Raw genomic sequence first — 22,638 nt, 5'->3', positions numbered from 1 at the left:
TGTATGATTAAAAAATTAACAAAAGAGGACAGACCTATTTTCTTTACTCCCAAAAAAGAAACTGGACACACTAATAGTATCTTTCCCCACTGAACAGCAAACGTTTCACATTTCACTTAGCTTTTTGCTACATTTGGTACAGTAATCTCTATCAAGGGGTAAATTGACTTTCCTTTTACAGATCATTAGCAGCTGCAATCAGCCAATTCAGTTTGCATGAACTGGTTCTAGATTGTCTCTAAGTTCAGACATGAGTTCATTCAGCCCACCCGTCCAAACCATACCTCACCAGTTTTGCTATAAAGATACTATGGAAGACAATGTTAAAAGCCTTGTTAAAGTCAAGGCAAACAACATCGCTCATCTTCATCTGCCAAGCAACTAATTTCACCACAGACAGCTATCAGGCACAGCTAGTCAGGCATAATTTAGGCTTGGTAAATCCATGTTGCTAACCACCTTCTTGTTCTTCATGTGCTTGAAAATGATCCCAGACCAGCCCAACTTCACTCCTGCATTCCTTGACTGTTCTATCTCATACTCTCCAAGTAGTGCAGGGAAGATGCAGAATGGGGATTTCAGTCAGTTCACAGCAATTTGTCTCTGCTACTGAATATAAACTGCTGAATCCATTCCTGGAAACTTGGGTAATGTGTCTTTACTCTGCTAGGGGTTTCATCCCTTGATATTTGCATATCAGAATGGATTATTTTTCTGCTTGGAGGATGTTTTACTTATTAAGTATCTCTCTTCGCCCTTCGAAACAGAACTCAGAAACAAACAGACTCTGCTCCCCTATCCTGGGATCGGGTACTGCTCATCATTTTGTCCCCTTCTCTCCAGACCTTAAATTTCACAGTCTTCTTTTTGTTGTCTCCCTGGCTGCCATTACCTCCTTAACATTGGCCAATTCTTCTTTAACATTAAGCAACAGATCCAGACTGCTTCTCCTATTCATTGTTCATGTATGTCAAGAAATTCTCTTGAACATAGACCAAAAAACCTTCTGGATTTCTTGCAGCTAGTGGTACCACCCTTTCAACAGAAAGTTCCTGATGGCAACCAGGGACTGTGATAATAAGATTTCTTCCAGTTTTCTGAAGATGTCTTATTCTACCTTGCTTTCTTGACTACATAATAAGAGAAGATGCCTACCACAATGTTACACATGTTGGTCTTTCCCCTGATCTTCAACCATAAGTTCTCAGCTTGAAAAAAAACAAAGCAGTTGAGAAGAAGAAATGGATAAATTGTATCACACACATTTGGGTTTTATGATAGTTTCAGAGGATATCCTGGAGGAAAAGTTTGGCAGTTCATAGAAACAGGAATGTGATTGAGTCAAAGATATCTATGTCAAATTTGGAAACAAAGATCCCTGATACTACTGGAGTTGTAGAGGTGATTGACTGAGCCTCATACACAGATGGCAGTTGTTAGAACCTGAAGGTGAAAAAAGAGAAAGGAGCTCTAATAGTAGCACTGGGTTTTTCAGTTTTGAAAGAGAGTCAGCTAAACACAAGATCTACAATTGAATTGAAGTATTTTGTTCTTTGTTTCATCAGAATTAACTCAGGAGAAATACTGTCTATAAAGGTGTTGTGGTGGTTCGAAAACTCCCAAGGATCTAATTTTTAAGTTCAAGCCCCCCTCCCACAGTCTGCCCCTGTGAGAGGGTTTAGTGATGGTATGGACTTGATATCTTTTTCACTTCATGTGGAGAGTTTTCAGACAAAACACAACCATTCGTTATTGGGGGAAGGGAAAAATATTTACAAGGTTTATTTACTCACACCTGTATATATATATATATATATATACACATTGAATTAAATTCTTCTTTTCCTTCAATAAAAGTCCAAGAAGGAAAGAGAAAAGTCTTTCTGTCACTGCACAGGCCACAGTTCCTTCGTTTCAGTTTTTTGTGGCACTGGTTAGTGTCCTTCATTTTCCTAAGGCAGCAGATTTAAGTATGGCAGTCAGGATTTTGATTCTTACTTTGTGGAAATTCCAACCCCGAGCCCGAGCCTTCGGGGGATTTCCTTGTAGATCTTCACTCCTCTTGGGGTAGAACATTGAAGGCAGCTTTCAGTTCAGTCTTACCAAAGCTCTTTTGCTCTGTCTCAGCTTCCCAGCATGATAGAAGCAGCAGCAGCAGCAGAGGGCACGGCCACCTCCCCCGTGTTCCATCCTGGCTCAACTCTCAGGGCGACTCTGGGTTTCTCGGCTCCTCTGTCTCGCTCTAGCTGCTGCTGCATTTTGGGACTCCCTAAAGGTTTGGAAGTCCACCCCTCCTCTTCAACAGATCTCTGAGTTTTGGGAAATTAATACAGTCTTACCCCAAACCAGCTCTGTTGAGTTTTCCTCTGTTTCGTTGCCAGCTCTCCCTCCTGCAGGAACATCTCTGCGTCTTTCAGCCGGCTTCATGTTATCTTGATTGCTCCTGGCTATCTTTTTGGCTTTCAGCCATCGCTGTTCAGGGCTGCTCCGCTGCCACTGTCAATGTTTTCTGCTGCTGTTGACAGTAAGGAAATTCTCCCACCTCTTGATTACGGGACCCGGTCCAGCTTTGACACTACACCGGGTCTCTCGTAGCCTCAGCTGGGGCTGGGGGCTCTTGGCCCCCAGAGGGGGCTCACTGGCCCCCTGCCTCCTCGTGGTTCAGATCATGGTTACCAACCTACTAAAAAAAAAACTACCCCACCACCTTCTCTTCCGTTGCTGTGGGTATGTAATTTCCGTAGGGCACATAGGAACCTTTGATTGGTCTAGTATTATCAGTGGGGCAAACCATTACTGCCCCAGAGAAAAGGTTTTTCAAACCACCACAAGGTGTCCACTATATTTTAGTAGTACAAACACATGACCATTTTATTGACTAGTTGATAAGAGAAGAATTGAAGTAACTTTGGTTAAGCAGAAATGTAAATTAAGAGTAGATGATATTAGGCATAATATTGACCATTTTTAGCAGATTCACTTTTTTACAAGTTCATTCAAAATTGATAGATTGAACATATCACAAAATCATGTTTAGAGATATTTTTTTCCAAAGGTCATTATATTGTAAATAAAACTGATTTAGAGGTTTTTTTCAGAAATTTTGCATTAAGTAGCCCTTTAAAATATTATGGCAGCATCAGAAAATGCTGTCAATGAAAAGAATTATTAGTGCAGTTTTATAGCTCTCCACCACAGTAGAAGAGATTTTTATAAACAAAATGTATTTGTGATTACAGAAGTGAACCTGATTTATGAGACTTAACTGGAGGTAAAAAGCCATCTTTGATATTTTCTGGACATTTTAAAAGTTCTGATAGAAGCAGAATAATTAAGCATAAGTGATGTACAGTTGGGAAAGAGTAGAGCTCAACGTAGCATAAGCAGCTTTCCTTGGAGAAAAAGCACAGAGGAGGAATGGAATTTGCAGTTGGTAAAATTGGCTGAATTGTTTCACATTTTCTTTTAACCAAAAACCTTCTTCTGCTTTCACTACTACCCTCTGGGAAGAAAAAATATTTTAAAATCCTTTTTATGTATGGCAGGTATTTTGGAAAACAAAATTCCTTTTCAGCCTATTTCCTACATGGAAATAACCTACATGAATTTATAGTAGTGATCTGACCGGGCCATAAATCTCCTGTATATTATCCCTGACATTATCATGATGAATTTTTTCTCTGAAAGTTCATTCCAAGCAGCACATTTCTGTGCTGCTATAGACTACTAATATAATCCACTTATAGCAGTCTATCAGTTTACACAAAATTTTCTGCCTTGAGGACAAAAAAAAAAAAAAGAAGGAAAAGAAATAGGAAAAAAAGAAAAAAACCTAACTAAGATCACATCTAATACTATATAAGTTTTTCTTTGTGGGATGAGAAGTTCTGAAAATTTGTTACATCTTTAGAGATTTATTTGATTTTATGTTGTTTGCAAAATGCAGGAATGCATGTATGTGGTACTCAAAGCGCTGCTGCTTCACGACACATTTTGAAGTGGTGTGTTATTAGTCTTGCGGCCACTGAAGTATGATATAAACTCATCTACTATAAAATCTGTAGAAATGAAATACTTTTACTTGACTAATGAGAACATGATAATAGCAGAAGCAAGCCACAAAAAAAAGAAGGAGGCAGTTTAATATTGTGCCTATAATAATTTGATTGTGTAGGCCCCATTTTATAGCCAAGATAACTTTTATGTTTCAAGATAGTATAATTATTATGAGACCTTTCCGCAATTAATGTCTTTTCTGAAAGTCAGTTCAAGGAGGCATCACTCATGAGAGCAGTCTCAAGCAGCTTCAGACTCCTCTTTCACTCCTACTTGCTGTTTGCAGATGAAAAGTATGTTACAAGATCAAGTAATAAACATAATTTCCTGAAAGATGCAAATCAGCAAGATACATCAAGGACTTGCTTCTTCTAGGATGTTATTAAACAGCAAAGGTTCAATGATCCATCACTTTCAAGATCACTTTCAGGATCTTCTAGTCAAGTCATCGGCGTTACCACTGATGATAGAACTAGTGGGTCCTGGCAAAGCTGCAGCATGCAGGCACAATGTAGTGCCTGCTCCTCCTGACTGATAATTTCATGGACAGCAGAGACTTGTCAGGTGTATTATAAGGAGTATACTGTATTATAGGGAGTTCTGACCACACTAGTGCTTAATATAATATCTCATGAAATCCCTAACATCTCATTAAATCCCTTGTTGAGTGTGTACTAGCTAATAGATATTAATTTTATAATTTTAAATTATTTACAACCTACTCTAAAGTACCTTTGCACTCAGCTAAAGTTGTCCAAACAAACTGTCCCATAAGATGGGCCATACCTTCTCTGTAAAGGCTACCTTACCTTCTAGATGTAACAGCTGAAATCAGTTAAACCATGTAAACAACAGGCCCTCTGAGAAAGTCTTTCTCATAATTGGAGTTAACACTCTTGAAATTTACACTTCCTACACAGATTTTTTTACGATATTTTCATTGCAATTAATTCCAAACTGGTATATTAATAGTCCCATATGTTCTCTGATAGTACTAATTTCCATAATTTTATAAAATATAACTGGTGATCACATACATTCTACCTTCCCACACATGGTATATTGGATTAGATAACCCCAACTGAAATTCTGAATCATTTTTGAAGGGTGTTGTGAACAAGGGAAGAAAATATTTCTTCTTTTTATTAAATTTTGTATCTGAAACATTCTTTTGAAACCTGTGTATTCTTCTGTTGATTTAAATCTTCTGAGTAAAAAAATAGAGTAGCTGCATCTAATTTATATTTAAATTAAATGTAATTTTTGTGCAACATTAGGGTGATCATGCTACTATCCCAAAAGTGTCCTTAGTAATTGACAACCATTTTTTAACTGTGGTAATACCAATTCCCCACTCACAACTTTGCAGAAATACTGTGAGTTTAGTAAAAATAAGATTAAAATCTGATCTATTGCTAAATCTTTCCATGTCTTCTCGACATATGTATTTACCAGCAGAAAAGAGAGCTGTGTATTAGGTAGGTATTTATTTTATATATGAATTTTAATTAATACATATTCTCTAAGGAAAAACTGGGTCTATTATTTTCATAAGAATTATAAAAATGCATTCTGATCTAAATTAAGAGGTGAGATCAGCTTATACAAACAAAATAATAAGCCATTCCTTTGTACTCAGTATTGAATTATTGCAATTATTTTCAGTGTATGCAGGATCTCCTTACTTTTAAATATACAGAAAGAAAAAAAAGTTAAATGTCACGTCATTTATAATCATGTTGAATAGTATGCAGCATGGATTCCTGCGGGAATTCTGGTGATCTCTTTCTTCCTGACAGAAATGAAATTTTGTTCAGATTCTGGTTTTCTTCTTTTTGAACAGGGACTTCTCCATGTTAGAAGCTTACCTCTTATTGCACTTCCTTTACTTCTTTGCATATTTACTATGAGACTTTTTGAGGACCCCTCTAGATAGAATTACTGAATGACTTTTGAAAAGAAGATACATTGTTTCAATGTTTGTTGTTTACTGACTCCTTTAGTGAACCTTCACAGTATCTATTGGATTTTTTTTCAGAATAATTTGCACAAACTTTCTTTACATAAATATTTAGTTTAGTGTTGTGTTTTCCCCTGAATGACCTGTTCAATTTTTAAAAATTGAGTCTCTTCTTCCACTTCCCAGTCATCTGTTAGCACTACTGATTTGAAACCAGCTATATTGTACAGCTGGTTGCTCAGCTCTATCTTCCTTGATTTTCTGAGGTTTCTAGCATGATTCATTAGTCTTCATTCTGTTGTTGTGTAAGATCTACAAAAATGTCAGTTTGCAACAGATCCTGAAACACAACCCTCAAAACAATTACAACATGGGAAACCCTTCCTTTTTCTGAAAGGTGGGCACAAGTGCAAAAAAAAAACCTGTTTACCTTTTGAACTGTGTCCTGATAGATTCCGAGAACTCTGGTTAGCAATTGACTTATCACATTCTATGTCCTTCAAAAAAGATTTAGTATCATTTTTGCAGCCTGTTCTACAGCTGTTTCCCCAAACTCTTTCTGACTTTCTGTGTTGCGTTGACATCTGCCAAACTTCCTTGTTTATTTAGATACTACTTTGACTTTTTAAAAGACTCCTCTCTTATAATGACCAGTAAATCTTTTTATTAAGCTGTATAGCTTTTTCTTAAACTCTTTCTTTATGTGACAAATTTTGGTCACTGATGCTTAACATGACCAATTTTTCCTATAATTCTCTTCTATTACCTTTCTGGAAGGAGTTCAGTTGCTTAAAAATAGACCCTTAATGTAATCTGAGATATTGCAAATGCATTTTGCTTCCAGTTGCCATGTCAGAAAGTTTAAGATCTCTCGTAGATCCCGTGTCATAGCAGCTAGTCTCATGGGGCTGGCTTGGATATTTTAAAAGAGTCAATAAATGCATCAGATGCCTATGTCTGAGTAACTGAATCTCACCTGCTATATAAATCATTCTCATATCAATGTGGGTACTCATTATATAATTGTGTCTAAATATTTTTAATCATGGAAAGTATTTTTCTAATTCATAGCATTTTATTTTCTTATTTTATCTGTTGGTTTTTTTCTTACTTTGTTTGGGGTTGTGGGTTTGTCTTTTTTTTCCCCCTTAATGTATAGGTTAGGAGATTATTAGTTTTACTTTATATTCCTTCTTCCTTCCACTTAGCTCAAATATTTATAAGTCTCAGTTCTATCCCTTCTACAGCAGAGAAAGGTGCAGTATTCCTTTCAACCAAGACAATGAAACCATGTATGTACAAATGCAAACACTATGAGAATTAAGTTACTGTTTAACTAAAGCAGGACTAAAGCAACAGTGAGAGAGTAGTAAAGCATTTGTATTGAGCAAAGGCTAGCCCTTTCACAGAATCATAGAATCATCAAGGTTGGAAAACACCTCCAAGATCCTCAAGTACAACCTTGGATCAAATACCACCATGAGAACTAAACCATATTGTGAACCAAATCATCTCATGAGAGAGACCTAGGTTTGAATCTCCTATGACAGTTTCTTATTCAGTGATTGTTTAATTCAAAACAGAAGCTGAAAGCAGAGTAACTAATGGTTCTAATTGAAAACGCTAATAGACTGTTGGGAAGAGCCTTCTGCTTTCTTATCTTTTCTCTGACCTTTTGTTCCTGAATTCATAATAGCTTGTGTTAAATGGAAGAAATAAGATAGAACTTAAGATAATTTTGTAGATTAATGTTAAGAAAGTCCTGAGTGAAGTATAAGTATGAAACCATTTAAATGACAAGGAATAACACTTGTTTGTCTTTCTCTGTGGAGGATCAGTCTTAGCAGTACCCTGCCATATGGAAAAATGGCTTCTAGGCTTATCTGAAAGATTCTCAAGCCTACTTAACCAGTCCCTTAAACTCAAAGGGGCCTCTACCCTGGATCCTGATAGGATGAACACATGTCAGCCTAAGTTCAAGATCTGGAGACACTAACAGTAATGCAAAATAAGCCATTCAGCTTTGCCTACAATCAAAAGTTAAGGGTAGGGAAGTGATCTGTATTGCTTGTGGACTATGCTATTCCAAATATTATACAAAAGTTATTTGCCTCTAATGCTTTACAGGCATTCCCACAAATGGCTGCAAACATGCACAAGACTTTGCAAACATGCACAAGACTTTGCAAACAACGTAGCTGTGTCTGAAAGCTACATAGCAGTGCAGCACGACATAATCCTAAAGCCAATGTGGTTTTGCTTTTGCTTTAGATACCTTTTCTGCTTCCAGTATTTATTTCTGTGATAATGATGTTCCTCAATTTCTATCTTTGATTGCCTTTCTATGCCAAACCGAACCTGAGCATGGCAAACTCGGTCTGTCTGAATCTTCTCAGTCTCCCGGCTCTGCTTAGTTACCTATTTATCTGCACTTCAACATCTTCTTTTGGATACCTATTTAGATATTCTGACTTTAGTCTAAAATAGTTCTGAAGTTAAGGAAATCAAAACTTAACAGAACTTGACACATACATTTCTAAGGCGAGAAAAGGAAGATAATATCTCACAAGGACTTTGGGTATTCTTAAGTTTAATTTGTTTTTGCCTTGGAGTTTGAACCTATGGGATCATTGTATACTTTTCAGTCTCATTTTAAATATATATATATCTAAGTGCATCCCCTCATAGGAGATGTCATTTGTTGTTGACAACTCTTCCATGTATGATTTTTCCCAACTGCAACATTTGTAATGTTAAATCAAAATTAATTTAAATTCCCTCCCTGAAATAAGGGGACTAGGTTGACACAGTTATTTTTTCCTTATTACTATAAAGAATTTATCTGTATCTAATTTAATCTCTTCCATTAATAAATTTCAGTTTCTTTGATATCAAATTAAACCTTTATCTTTTATCTTTTTTCTCTTAATTTAATCACTGAGAAATAATACCTGTACAAACTAATTGCTTACCAGTCTATATTCTAGTCTAGTAGTTTTCTTCAAGAAATACATCATCTGGCCTTTCCTTTGATAATTTGCTTATAATTCACTTACTCTTAGCTTTCATATTTCAATGGTTTAGGTCAGGCATGTTAATGGTGCATGGTTTAATATTTGATTACATACTTTAGTTTCCACGATGTTTGTCCTTATTAAGTCTTTTTATCCCCTTTTCTAATCTTGATATAGCAGCTGAAGCTAAAAGGGATTAGCATCCTATTTCAGAAATCTAATTCCCTTCATATATCTTTTAACCCCTCAGTGCTCTTCTTTGCTTATGTGTATCTATATGGCTCCAGAAAGTTTCTGCAGTTTGTATATGGCTCCTGCTTAATTGAGCTTTAGCACAATTTCCACTTGCCCACAATATTTTAACTGACTTTATACATGTATTGAATCTCAATATCGTGCAGGGTTCAAATCAGTGGAGCTTCAGTGACTTCAAAAGCTGCCTCTCTTTATTTCCTTACAAATGGTTGCTATTGGACTTTTCATCTAAAACATTTAATCTGCCTCTTTTTAGACCTTAGAATCTGACAAATCTCCTTTTGCCTTTATTTTTCTTTTGAGTGGCAAGGTTTCTACTTTGTAGGCAGCTGTTGTTTAGCATTCAACTCCATGAAACAGAGATCTTTGTGAGTTAAAAAGTTTAATTGCTACCAGAGAGCCTAAGTCCAATTTTGAGCTACTCACAATTATTGCAATGCTATACATTCTGAAGTTCTAAAATGCTTAACATATACAAGTTTTGATTCATTCATGTTTTATTACTTTGTAAATACAGCATCAACCATCCCCCGTCCAAGAAACGATGTTCACCAGTGAACAGGCTTTTATCCCCTACAAATACCTGCTAGTCTAATGATTTTGACCTGGCATTTCAATACAATCATATTAACTTTTATGTCTCTTTATATGGTATTCATGGGAAAGAATGAATTAATCACTTTGAGGACTATTTTACAGTATTTTTTGAATAAACTCTCTTTGCAATTGTACAACATGTCTTTTTAAATGCAAATGCAGTGCCACAGTTTCCTAAGTCTTCTGAAGCAATAGAAGTGATCATGTGTTGGCATTCTCAGCAGCAGACTCTTGACAAGCTGATTATACCCTCTGTGTTTGCAGCAGTCACAGCCTGTAATAAGTAAGAGGCTGCAAATTGTAGGGGCCACTCATTTTCCCATTTCACTGTCTGCAGGAACTAGTGAAAGCTGAAACTCTTGTATTCTGCCCTTTCATGTCAGTTAAAATAATGACCAAATTTATTTTTTTTTCTTAGTAGAATATAATTGAGAGATAGATGATGGTGCCAGGAAAGTGAGATCATTTAATCAAAGGTCAAATTAGTTTCCCACTCCATACACCCATCTAATCAAAAGCTCTTTTTTTTCTTTTCTTTTTTTTTTTTGTTACCTGCATAGAAAATTCTAGGATAGCCCTGCTATCTACATGTGTTAATCAGGCATTTCCCAATGGTGCTCTCCACAAGACATCCATTTACCTGTTTCTATGACATTTCTGCTTTATTGTTCTTTGTCCAAGGGCACAGACCGCAGGAGAAAAAAAAATCAAAATATAAACGTATTTTTCTTAATGATATTTGATTGTTCCATATTTCTACAGTATTATAGGACGGAGGATTTTAAAATTATAAAGTAATTAAAGAAAAAATAATTTTCTTTTTTTTTTACCTATAAAATCAATACGTTTAATCTTCTACGTACGATAAACAGAGAAAAAACCCTTTGCTCTGCAATTTAAAGAATACATGAGTGAAAGATACTTTAGAATCTGTCAAAGGCAGGGTTTGTGTTTTGTAAGCACAGACAGACTGTTGATTGGCACTGCTCAATGCTTTTTTCTCCTGAAACAAAATTAGTATTATTCTGGCAAATAATTTATTATTCTATTCCAACATATGTTTGAATAAATATTTTAAGTATCAATGGATATCCATTAGTGCTACACTGTAGAGTTACCTTTTTTTTTTTAATTGCTGTTGCTGCGTATTTGGAGTTAATTCTTGTTTACTATTGTTTCATATCTCTGCTTGTCATGACAGGATTTGGTACTTTCATGCACTGTCCTTTTTAGGGAACATATTTTCATAATTGTTTCTTCTCTTTCTAACACATTAATGCAGGCCCATCATTTTATAAAAGTGCCACTAATCAAGCTGTTTTGTGAGATCCAAATGAAAGGATGAATGCCTAAACAGAACAATTTCGCATCAAAAAGCAACTGAAGCTCTGCATTAAAGACTATCATCCCCAGACAGATATCCTTAGAATGCAGAGGAGTTACAAAATACAAAATCCAGATTAAAAAAAGAAACCATGAACTGGATACAGTCAATCTAATATAATTGGCTGCATATCAGAGGGTCACACTGATAAAATAAATATTGTAAAATTTAAATCAGATTATTTAATTTTGTTTATCATCTCCAAGAAAGATGAAAGATTGAAAAAGAAAAACTCATACTCTAAAAGATATTTGAACATAGAACATGGAATTTCATACAGGAAAACCAAACACAGATTCTTACTAGGTATTTTAGTTGTGATATTACCACTTCAGTCATAGGCATAGATCTCAAAAGAATAATCACACAGAACTAATCATTGTCACCCAAGCAGAATTTGTAATTTTATTTCAGAGTTGCAGGATTCTTAACATCAAGACTTTGACATCTGAAGTGTTTACTCTACAATTAAAAATTTTTGAGGAAAAACAAGGCAATTCTAGGCATAAACTGCTCTAATACATGCCTAGGCCCTGTAACTTGAAAGGAACTCTACAACAGGTATTCATATGTAATTTACACTTTCATAAGTCAAAAATCTTCAGACCTGCTGCTCACAGAGAGTGTATGCACAAAAAGACTCTTTCTTGATATGTTCAGTTATGATCCATTTAAACTCACTTCAGTGTAGCCTTGTTGTATACCTTGATTTGTGGTTGATCTCAGAACTGGTCTGAGATTAAGACAAAAGCCTTGAGAAACATCTTGGATAGTATTCATCTGTTTAAAAAATAAAGACCTGTTCTTATTGAGATGTCATAAGGTATTTGAGACCTCTGCAAGGAGCTGGACTACATGGTATAAATACTACAAAAGAGAAATCTTCTGGAAACCAGATGAGGCTGAGACAGATATGTTAAATTTAATGTCATTAGACATTGTTCAGATGTGTAAAAGCAGTTACATCACTCACAGTTCAAATATTACATATAAAGCTGTAAAAACAGGCCAAACATACCTACTTATGAAACTTCCTGTCATGGTTTCACTTCAAAGTAACAATGAAAAACTAGACTGAAATTGAAGTTTTAATTTAATTCTCTTTCTTTTTAGGATGGCAGTTTAAAAGCAAGCTTTACATTCAAGAACAGGTGTTTTTGTGATAACATTTTATATATTTATCTGATAAACCTCCTGTGGTCTATGTGGTAGATATACTACTTGAACAAGTTTTTTCAAGTATGTTCTTTGGCTGATCAAAAAAAATAAATTAAAGCCCACTATACAAATTCTCATTAATTGTCAGAAGAGACAATTTTCTTAGAGCAAGTGATTGTCTTTTCTAGGAGTTTTAAGGATGAAGATGTGAAAAGAAGAAGAAGAAAAAAGGTTTCATTACAAAAAGATGCAATTACTATATCTGTAAAAATCTCCTTGAGACATAAGTCAAACTGCTTGTTTAAAAATAGTTTATGATACCCCTAGAGAAAGCAAGAAATATATGAGGAGTTTTTTCACCAATTATAAACAAAATGAATAATAGGGCAGTTACCTTTCTGAACGTTGAAAATTATTTAGTTACAGTGTGGTTGATTGTAGAGCATTCTTATTGGTTAATTAGATTATTTTCAATAAAATTCCTGTTTCATTCTCTGTCGTCTGCTATACAATAGCTCTTCAAGTATGAATAGTTTGATTCTCACATGAAATACTGATTACAAACTCATTGTTTGCAATTTGATTTAATTTCATACAAGTTAAGTAAGTTAAAATAATATGATTTATTAATTTGGAAACAGGAGAGCTTTCATGGACTCATTTATATTTGTTTTATAGCTCATTCATTAAAAGAAAAATGGATGAAACAAATGAGATAGTACTTTCCTCCTGCATTTCATAATTTATTTCTCACACCATTATGCTTCACACCTTCTGTTCAGGCTTGGTTTATGTCTTTGTTTGTCCCTTTAAGTCTCATCTCTTTCACATATGTTTTTAGACTTCTTGAGATGATTTTATATTGATTTTACCCCAAATATTTTGCCTGATACCTCTCAAGATTATGCTTTTTCATCTCATGATGGGGACTTAAAATCACCCTGTTATCGATAAATGTAAAGAAATCCTTTAACCACTTTGTCTTCCAGCTGGTAGATCTTTACCTGTTAGCAGAGGGAGGGTTTTAATTCCCCAAGTAGAAGTGGATTTCGGATCATGTTATCATTTTTATTGTTTCTTTTTTCAAGTTTGTCTTGTTCTTCCCAGGAAACATTCAGGTGCTCTTATTGCTTTATACATTTCAAGAGTTTCTGTCATCAGAAAAATCCATTAGCATCAACTACATCACTGTCATTATGCAAGGTACAAAAGATTAGCCACCAAATGAAACCATTGAGTACTCTACTAGTAATCTCTCTATCACATGATAATCCTTTATTCAGCTTTCAATGCATGCGCTAACCATCATCTTCAGTGAAGATTTCCCATGGGGTACCATATCAAGTGTTGTAAAGAAGTCAAGACAGATTAGATCTCTTGTCTATAAAAACAGGTCATTTTGTTAAAGAAAATATTATATCAGTCTGATACAATCTGTCTTTCCTAATCCCTTGCTTTGATTTATCCACTTTACATTCATCTCAATTTATTTAATTATTGTTTCTTTCATAATTTGTTCTGCTGTTTGTGGCCTCCCATTGAGGTCAGGCTCTATAGTTGTCCAGTTTAATTTTAAATTTTGTTTTTGGAGTCATCGTAGTCTATTCCTGTAAGCTGAAAATTTGTGTTGGGTATAAATGGCAAATTTGGGTAGCAGTGGTCTACAGCGTTAACCTCTGTGAGAAGAGACAAGGATCTGTCCTGTGCTGGACACAATCAGTCCCAACTGGCTCCATTGGACCCAACACAGAACACAGCTGAGCAAATCAGCAAAGATCGTTGTGTCTTTGTGAAAACATATGTGAGAAAGGGCAAAAAAAGTTTGTAAAAAGTGAGGAGGAGGGAACAACTAAGGGAACAGCAGAGGAAATGAGGGAATAACAAGGTCAGAGAAGGCACTCCATGGCAGAGTAACTACCCATGTGAAGGTACCATGCCCCTGGAGGACCTCTGCTGGAGCACATGAAAAGGGTGATAAACAAAGAGCAGAAGAGAGAAGGAAGAAGGAGAGGAATTCATTGAGCCTGAGAAAGGGTGAGGAGAGATATTTTAATGTTTGTCACCTCTGTTTCTGTTGTTTGGACATTAATGTAGCCTGACAACAACTTATTGACAAAGGTTTATTGAGGCAGTAGGTAAGATGAACAGCAATATGCCCATACAGAAACTCACCCAATTGCTGATAATGAACATAGATCATAAGTGATGCCGTGACTTCGGCACACTGTCAGGAACACTCGATGTCCATGGTGTCTGACAGCAGCAGTCAATCGTGCAAATTACTTTTGAATGCAGGTAAGATCCACGCTGCCCCTTGACTCACCAGCAGTAGTGTGATTTGAGAACCCCACACATGACACTTGGACAGCAACCTGGCCATGCTGCCACGTTGGTCAGGAGGCAGGGTGTCAATTTGCCAATACCTAAATCAGTAATTAAATATTTATGCTAATTACAGATAAATGAAGCCAAGTCTGTTCTGCCCAAAATAGTGCTTGACAAGTCATATCCCTGTCTTTATTTAAATCTGTAAGTTTTCTTAGTCTACCTCTTTCCTATTTTTTTCCTCTGTCCCACTGGGACAAGGAGACATGACACAGTGCCTGCGTGGGTGCTTGGATGTTAGTTGCTACCAACCTACCACAGGTTTATTAAGAATATTGGCTATCAGACCTGGAATTCAACCTGTTAGTTCTTCTCTGAACTGTTGAAACAGATCTGATCAGGACCAGGGCTACAAAGATGGTGAAGGGCCTAGAAGGAAAGCCATACTAGGAGTGGCTGAGATCACTTGGCTGGAGAAGAGAAGACAGAGTGGAGACATCATACCAGTCTACAATTTCCTTGTGAGGGGAAGCAGAGGTGCAGGTACTGATGTCTTCTCTCTGGTGACAAGTGACAGGACCCGAGGGAATGACCTGAAGAATTTTTTAGGAATAAAGCTATCAAGGTGACAAATATTATCCTAAGGTGATATATGGATAAAATGTCATTGAAAAGAGACATGAAATCAAACATTTAAATTATATAAAACTGTAAAAGTAGAAGACCTTCTGGAAGAATTATGGTGAGGAGAACAGAGCTTGTTTCATTTAAGAGAGCTTTCCTGCCTAGAAGAGGCATCTTTCCCCAGAGACAGATTTTCTACCTCCTGCATTCCAGAGAAGCTCTCCCTGGTATGCGAAAAAGATAAGTCTGCAGACATGTCAAAGGCCCCATGCAGAGGTGTGGGGGGGAAGACATTATAAAAGCCCTAAGAAGAGCAGAGGGCACGTCTTTCTCAGGTCTGGTGTTTCAAGTGACATTGGGATTAGTGTTCTTTTAAGTCCAGTGTTCTCAACTTTGGAAATAAATTTTCCTACAATCCTTCTACTACCTGGCATTTTGGGTGTATCTGCGTGTTCTCTTACTTTACAGAAATTAAAAGTGAATTGACGTGCAACTATGCAGATTGATTCATGCAGAGGTTATTGAAAAGGTATGTCCTATAGCATACATGACTACAGTTAACATTATGGGGTTTGTTTGCAAACTTTATTTTATTTTTGTTTCTCAAATAAATGGGGACTTCGTAACAAATACAAATATTTGAGTGCAATCTGAACACATGGTATTTCTTTCATATTAGGAAAACCACATAAGCAAATGTGTTAAAGCACAACTTGACAAAGAAAGAGGTAGGTTAGGGAATGTGAAAATAATATTTACTGGAGGGACAAGATAATTTTTAAAAACAGCTGTTAAGTGCATCAAAAAAGTAGTTTGGGACTCTCTTTGACACAATCCCAACAGCATGATTTTGTTTACTTACAGTGTACTGTCAGGATTACACAAATATTTCTTTAATTTATTTTCCCTCTTCATGTATTCCCTCTATGCTCACTAATTGCCCTAGGAAGTAAGAGTAATAGAGACTTCACTTGTTTTTGAGAACACACATGTTTAGACAGATGCTGAACTTTTAAAGGAAAGTAAAATGCTTTCCAGGTTTCTCTCGCTCTAGAGAGACCTAGATTAGAGGGTTTGGCAATGACCAATTGTATGAAGTTTACCAAAAACGAGTACCGGATTGTGCATCTGGGACAGGGCAACTCTGGATACACATAGACTAGGGAATGCGGAAAGCAGTGCCGCAGAAAGGGACCTGGGACTCCTGGTCGATGGGAAGCTGAATATGAATCAGCAGTGCCCTGGCAGCCAGGAGGGCCAACCGTATCTGGGGAGGCATCAGGCAAAGCATCACCAACCGGTCAAGGGAGGGGATTGTCCTGCTCTGCTCTGCACTGGTGTGGCCTCACCTTGAATATTGTGTGCAGTTTTGGGCACTGCGATGTAAGAAAGATATTAAGCTATTAGAGTGTGTTCAAAGGAGGGAAACAGGATCATGAAGGGCCTTGAGGGGAAGTCGTATGAGGAGCAGCTCACTTGGTGACCCGGTCAGTTGGTCTATTCAGCCTGGAGAAGACTGAGGGGAGACCTCATTGCAGTCTACAACTTCCTCATGAGGGCAAGACGACCGGCAGGCAGTGATCTCTTCTCTATGGTGACCAGTGACAGGACCCGAGGGAATGGTCTGAAGTTGTATGAGGGGATATTTAGGTCAGATATTAGGAAAAGGTTCTTCGCCCAGAGAGAGGTTGGGCGAGGAGAAACGGGCTCCGCAAGGAAGCGATCACAGCACCAATCCTGACAGAGTTCAAGAAGTGCTTGGACAACGCTCTCAGGCAAATAACATGATTTTTGGGACTGTCCTGTGCAGAGACAGGAGTTAGACTCTATGATCCTTTTGGTTCCCTACCAACTCAGGATACTGAATTGTTCTATGAAAACATTCTCCTTAAAAATGCAAATAATTTTCAAGCATGTGTAGGAAGTTGTATGCAACATCTCACTATTAAATCATATTGATGGAAAGCCATCTGGCTAAAATGACATAGAATCATAGGCTATGATCTTGAATAGTTTAGAACAAAATGCACTTCCATTCTACTTTTGTCTGATAGGTTCTGTGATACTTCATCATAAGTCATATGGATGATTATTAAAAACTATTTCAAAGTTTGGTTTTCTTCACGGTTACTGTATAATAACTTGGCAAAAGCTCACCGGTTTATGTTAATTACATACGTATACAATTAGCAAGAAGTATCTTCTGGGTTCTGGCTTGTGAAATACAATCTATACTTCATTATATAGGATAATGAAAAAAGGAAAAAAATTATTATCCTTTTCCTAATTTGGAAAATCCTATTGTCAAAAAACCTGTCATAAAAAATTACTAAAGATCAAAACAATTTAGACAAGGTATAGGAAATGCAAAATAGAGGTTAATATTGCCTTATTTGGTCCATTATCTCACTTGCTGAGTTTGATTCATTTATTCCTAGTAAATGAACAAACAACACCTTCTAATCCCAACGGCTCAGATAGGAAATCATCCATGCATGCTAGGTTTGTCCAAGTGGACAAAAGTATACAGATGAATAGCATGTAAGAATTAGCCCAAAGGTATGTACAGTGCCATTTCTCCATAGCAAATACAAGATTATAATGGCAGTCTTTTTTTTTTCTATAGCAAAGAATGCTTCTTAGTTTCTTTGGTACAAGTTATACCATCTTAACACATATGTTTGATCTGTAGCTGAAAATTATTTCCCAATCCTTGTAATTAACAAATAAATTTGCTTCTCAGATACACTGGGAAAAAAGGACAACAAGGTCTGATTTTGAATAGCAAAAGTAGGAAAACACTGACTATGGCAAAAAGATAAGCCAGCAAAATCGTAGTTGTGAGTGGGAAGGAAAAGGGTCTCAACAGTGTACTTGACTTTATGCTGCAAAGAAAGAGGTTCAGTGGCAGTCACAGAGCTGCTCCCAAACACTGTCTTGTGCTGTTGATTGCCAAAACAAGTGTGCGTCTTCACCAGGAGAAAAAAATGTTTGCCATTTCTCAGTACATTTCCCCATTGTTAACATAGCAGATGATTCAAGATTATACTAACAGGAGATAAGGTGCTGGGAATCTTCAGGTTGGATACATTTCCCTTTTGAGTTTGTTCATCATGTAGAAACCAGATAACCTTTGTTTCAACACTGCTTAAAGAGGGACGCACACTTTCAGGGTATGCAGGATGTGGGTATGCTGGCTCTAGAAACTTGTTAAATCATTACTGAGATTGAAAGCATGATCATTCCAGAATAAAATTTACAACTACTTTGTGATGTGTAGAACAAAAGCCTTTCTAGTGCAACAGATTCATAGCTGAAAGAGCTGGCACATCATATTATCTTTCAGCTTAATATGTCATTGCCCTACCTTCATTAAGGGAAATGAAGATGTGAGGTAGTGTCATATTTGTGAAAACTCTGTGAAGTTGTCTATCTTAAGAAAAGGAAACATGTAAGGAAGGAATTTAATGAGAATTTCATACTCTCCTGAATTTTTCCATGAAAATACATAAAGAAAAGTTTTGAGATGACAGATTTCATTTTACCGTATTTATTACTTAGAAAGAAAGCTTTATCACTCAGATCTGGAGGAATATACCTTTATTTAACGATGGGGAATTTTTTGTAGATAACAGTCTCTTCCTATATTTGATGTGCCTTCTATTGCCGTATACTGCTCTGTAGGTATCAAGACCATAATAGTACATTTATTTTACTTCAATTTTTTAGCTCTACGGTGTAATTATTTATTAATTAGATAGTACCTAAAAGTCTTTGGCATTTGGAAACTAACACTACACATTAAATATTCTTCACCAACATGATAATAGCATAACTTTAGGAAAGTTAGTCTGATATTTAGTATTGGCACATTAATGAAATACTCATACACTATTTGATTGATAAAGAATTAAAAGAATATAATTAGTCCCAGCCAGTTTGATATAACAGAAAATAGGCCTTGCCAAAAAAATGTGAATTAATTCTCCAAGCACATTAGAATGTTGGATGATAAATCCATTTTATTCTTTTAATTGAGGAGTGCTAAACTGTACTCTCCTTCAAAAAATAAAACTGTAGAATAAAGATAATGCCTCCACTTAAAGAATTAAGAAATGGATAAGTGAGTTATCAGAAGTGATTATCCATGTAAATCAACATTATGTGGTTATGTTTTAAATAATATTCGTCTCTGAGACTGATAATGTGTTTAATATAATATAATATTATATTATATTATATATGTTTCATATATGTTATCTTATATTTTATTATTATATTATTATAAAATATTAATATAGTATATTCTACATGTTACCTGAATATATACAGTATCTACTCTGATCCAAATTTTAATCACTAGCTGAACAAATACCAGTCTGGGGTGGTAACATTTTCAAATGAAAAAAATATCGGTAAATACTGATCAGAATGGGACAGTTATCCTGAGGACTTGGATCCCACATTAACCTGTGTACTGTTAAATAAAATATTGTAGAAACAGAATTGTTAGTGCATAATTAGACACATCATAACCTGACTTATGAGGAAGTGTTTCTGAGACAGTATTGAGGATAGTAATGGTGAGACACGTCTCTGTATCGCATTCTGCAATCATGTTGTACTCAGAAAAATGTTTTCTCATAAATTGCTTTAATCCTTGGCATTATACATGGAGTGAGTATAGAGTAGGAATTTGGGTATATGGAACAGGATTTTACATTTTCTTTCATACAGCACTATTGTTAGTACTGAAATATTACTCAGTCTTCTAACCTTTTTAGAGTTGTTAAAATATAAAAAGTGATGCCCTGCTTACTCTTCTTACAGAAAACTATGCTGCAAGTGCTGGAAGCACTTTTTTCCAAATTTAGGACACAGACTGTGCATATGAGGTGAAGCAGATCTTAGCAAGAAAAACAAATTTACCTTGCTCTTTACAACTGAGGTGTTTTTTTCAGAAAAGTATAGCTAAAAAATAAGCCAATTCAACATATGAAAAGAAGACTAAGATTACTTGTTTATTGTTTATGTATTCCTTAGAAGAAAAACAGTAATTTATAAAGGTCTCTTTAGCTTAGAAGAGAAAGGAACATCAAGTAGAAATCAACAGAAACTGAAGCCAAGCAAATTCATTAAGGGATAAGGCCTAAATATTAAGGAGTGAGGATAATTAAACAATGGAAAAACATTATTTAAGTCTAGTTAAATAGCATACAATTTTAGTCAGACACAAGTATTGACTTTGATGCAATCTTGACTTTGGGATGACTGCATGAAATGCAAAAAATGTAATCTGTAATACACAGCGGGAGAGAGAAGCTGATCAGATGGTCCTAGTTAACCTTTTATATAATTATTTTATCTTTCAGTAATCTCAACTGATAACTAATTTTAACTGACCATTATTCATTTCTAAGAGGAAAAAAGAATTCTTAACTGAAGCATAGAATGTTTTCAGTTCATTTTATTGTTTTAGGTTTTTTGCTTTGGTTTGGTTTTTTTTTATTCTATTGGTATTTTATAAATTTTCTGATAGGCTTTACAGAAATGTATGCAGAGGATGTTCACAAAAATACTTGTGGAAGAAATACTATGCAAATTTCTTTAAAAAAAATCCATTTCCATGTCATGAGGGATTTATAATTGGCTGCCATAAAGCTTATAATAATTCTGATTTTAAATAGCCTAAATTGTTTCCCCTGGTTTTCGCATCAGGACAGTCAACATATTTTGCAGTCAACATATTCCAGATTAAATACGTAGTTATTTACATTCATAATTTCATAAAAAACATCTTGTTTAAATGAGTATAAATTCTGTGTTGTTTGTGGAACTACATCTGTTGAAACTTATTCTCAGTTCATTCAGAAGTGAAGGAGGAAATAGATGCTGACCCTGCAAGTTCCCCTGCCACTACATTTGCCAATAGCATAGAATCACAGAATCATAGAATGATTCTTGAATGATCTTGAAGGGACGTTAAAGACGTTAAAGATCATCTAGTTCCAACCCCCTAGCCATGGACAGGGACACCTTCCACTAGATCAGGTTTCTCAAAACCTCATCCAACTTGACCTTCAATTCTTCTGGGGATGAAATATCCACAACTTCTCTGGGCAACCTGTTCCAGTGTCTCATCACCACCACACTAAAGATTTTCTTCCTGGTATCTTAATTTAAACCTACTCTCTTTCAGCTTACAGTCATTACCCCTTGTCCTGTCACCACACACCCTTGCAAAAAGTCTCTCTTCCTCTCTTTTGTAGGCTCCCTTCAGGTATTGGAAGTCTACAATTAGGTCACCCCCAAGCCTTCTTTTCAAGCTGAATAATCACAGTTCTCTCATCCTTTCCTCCTGGGAGAGGTGCTCCATCACTCTAATCATCCTGGTGGTCCTCCTCTGGACTCATTCCAACAGGTCTATGTCTTTCCTGTGCTGAGGACCCCAGAGCTGGATGCAGCACTGCAGGTGTGGTCTCACAAGAGTGAAAGGACAGAATCACCTCTCTCAACCTGCTGGCCATACTCATTTTGATGCAGCCTAGGATGTAGTTGGCTTTCTGGGCTCCAAACACACACTGCTATACTTGATGGTTTGCTTAAAGAGTCAGATTTACCCACTGCTAACCATGTTCCCTCTATTAAAACTTTTTTTTTTCTGCTTAGTTAATGCTGTTTCTGTTTCACTGATGTTAGACCATACGGTACACTATCACAAGGATACACACATCCAGACATAATGAACCTGATTCCTGGTGACCACTGGAGAAATTAACTTGTGTTCTTTCTTCTGAAATGGTTATCTTAATTAAAGAAGACTTTAATTCAGAAATTCACAGATGCTATATTTGATAACAGTAATTAATCCTTTAAAACTCTTGAAGCAGTCACAATAACAAATAATCAAACATAATCTGACCAATACAAGTTTTTAAAAATAGCTTTCTTTCTTGTGAATGGAAGAAAGGTATTTTATTGCATGTAATTAAGATATTGTTTATATCCATTTTAAAGGCCTGACATATTCACAGAGCCTTGAAGGCTATGATTTTGTATTTCTCACTTTATGTATATGTGTATGTACATGTATATGCATATGTATATATATCTTTTGCTTTTGAGACAGTTCAATGTTAAAAATTTCCTTGTATGTTGTGGGTTTTTTTAAGCGACATTTAAACTCTAATCTGTTCCAGAGCAAAATTCGAAAACTTTTCTTTTATCCTCAGTGTTCTGTTGCAATATTTGTATTCTACGATGCC

Source organism: Neopelma chrysocephalum, unplaced genomic scaffold (assembly GCF_003984885.1).
Source record: "Neopelma chrysocephalum unplaced genomic scaffold, ASM398488v2 Primary Assembly neopelma1_25, whole genome shotgun sequence".
NCBI lineage: Eukaryota > Metazoa > Chordata > Aves > Passeriformes > Pipridae > Neopelma > Neopelma chrysocephalum.
The sequence above is the reverse complement of the archived record's forward strand: the minus strand, read 5'-3'. Positions refer to the sequence as shown.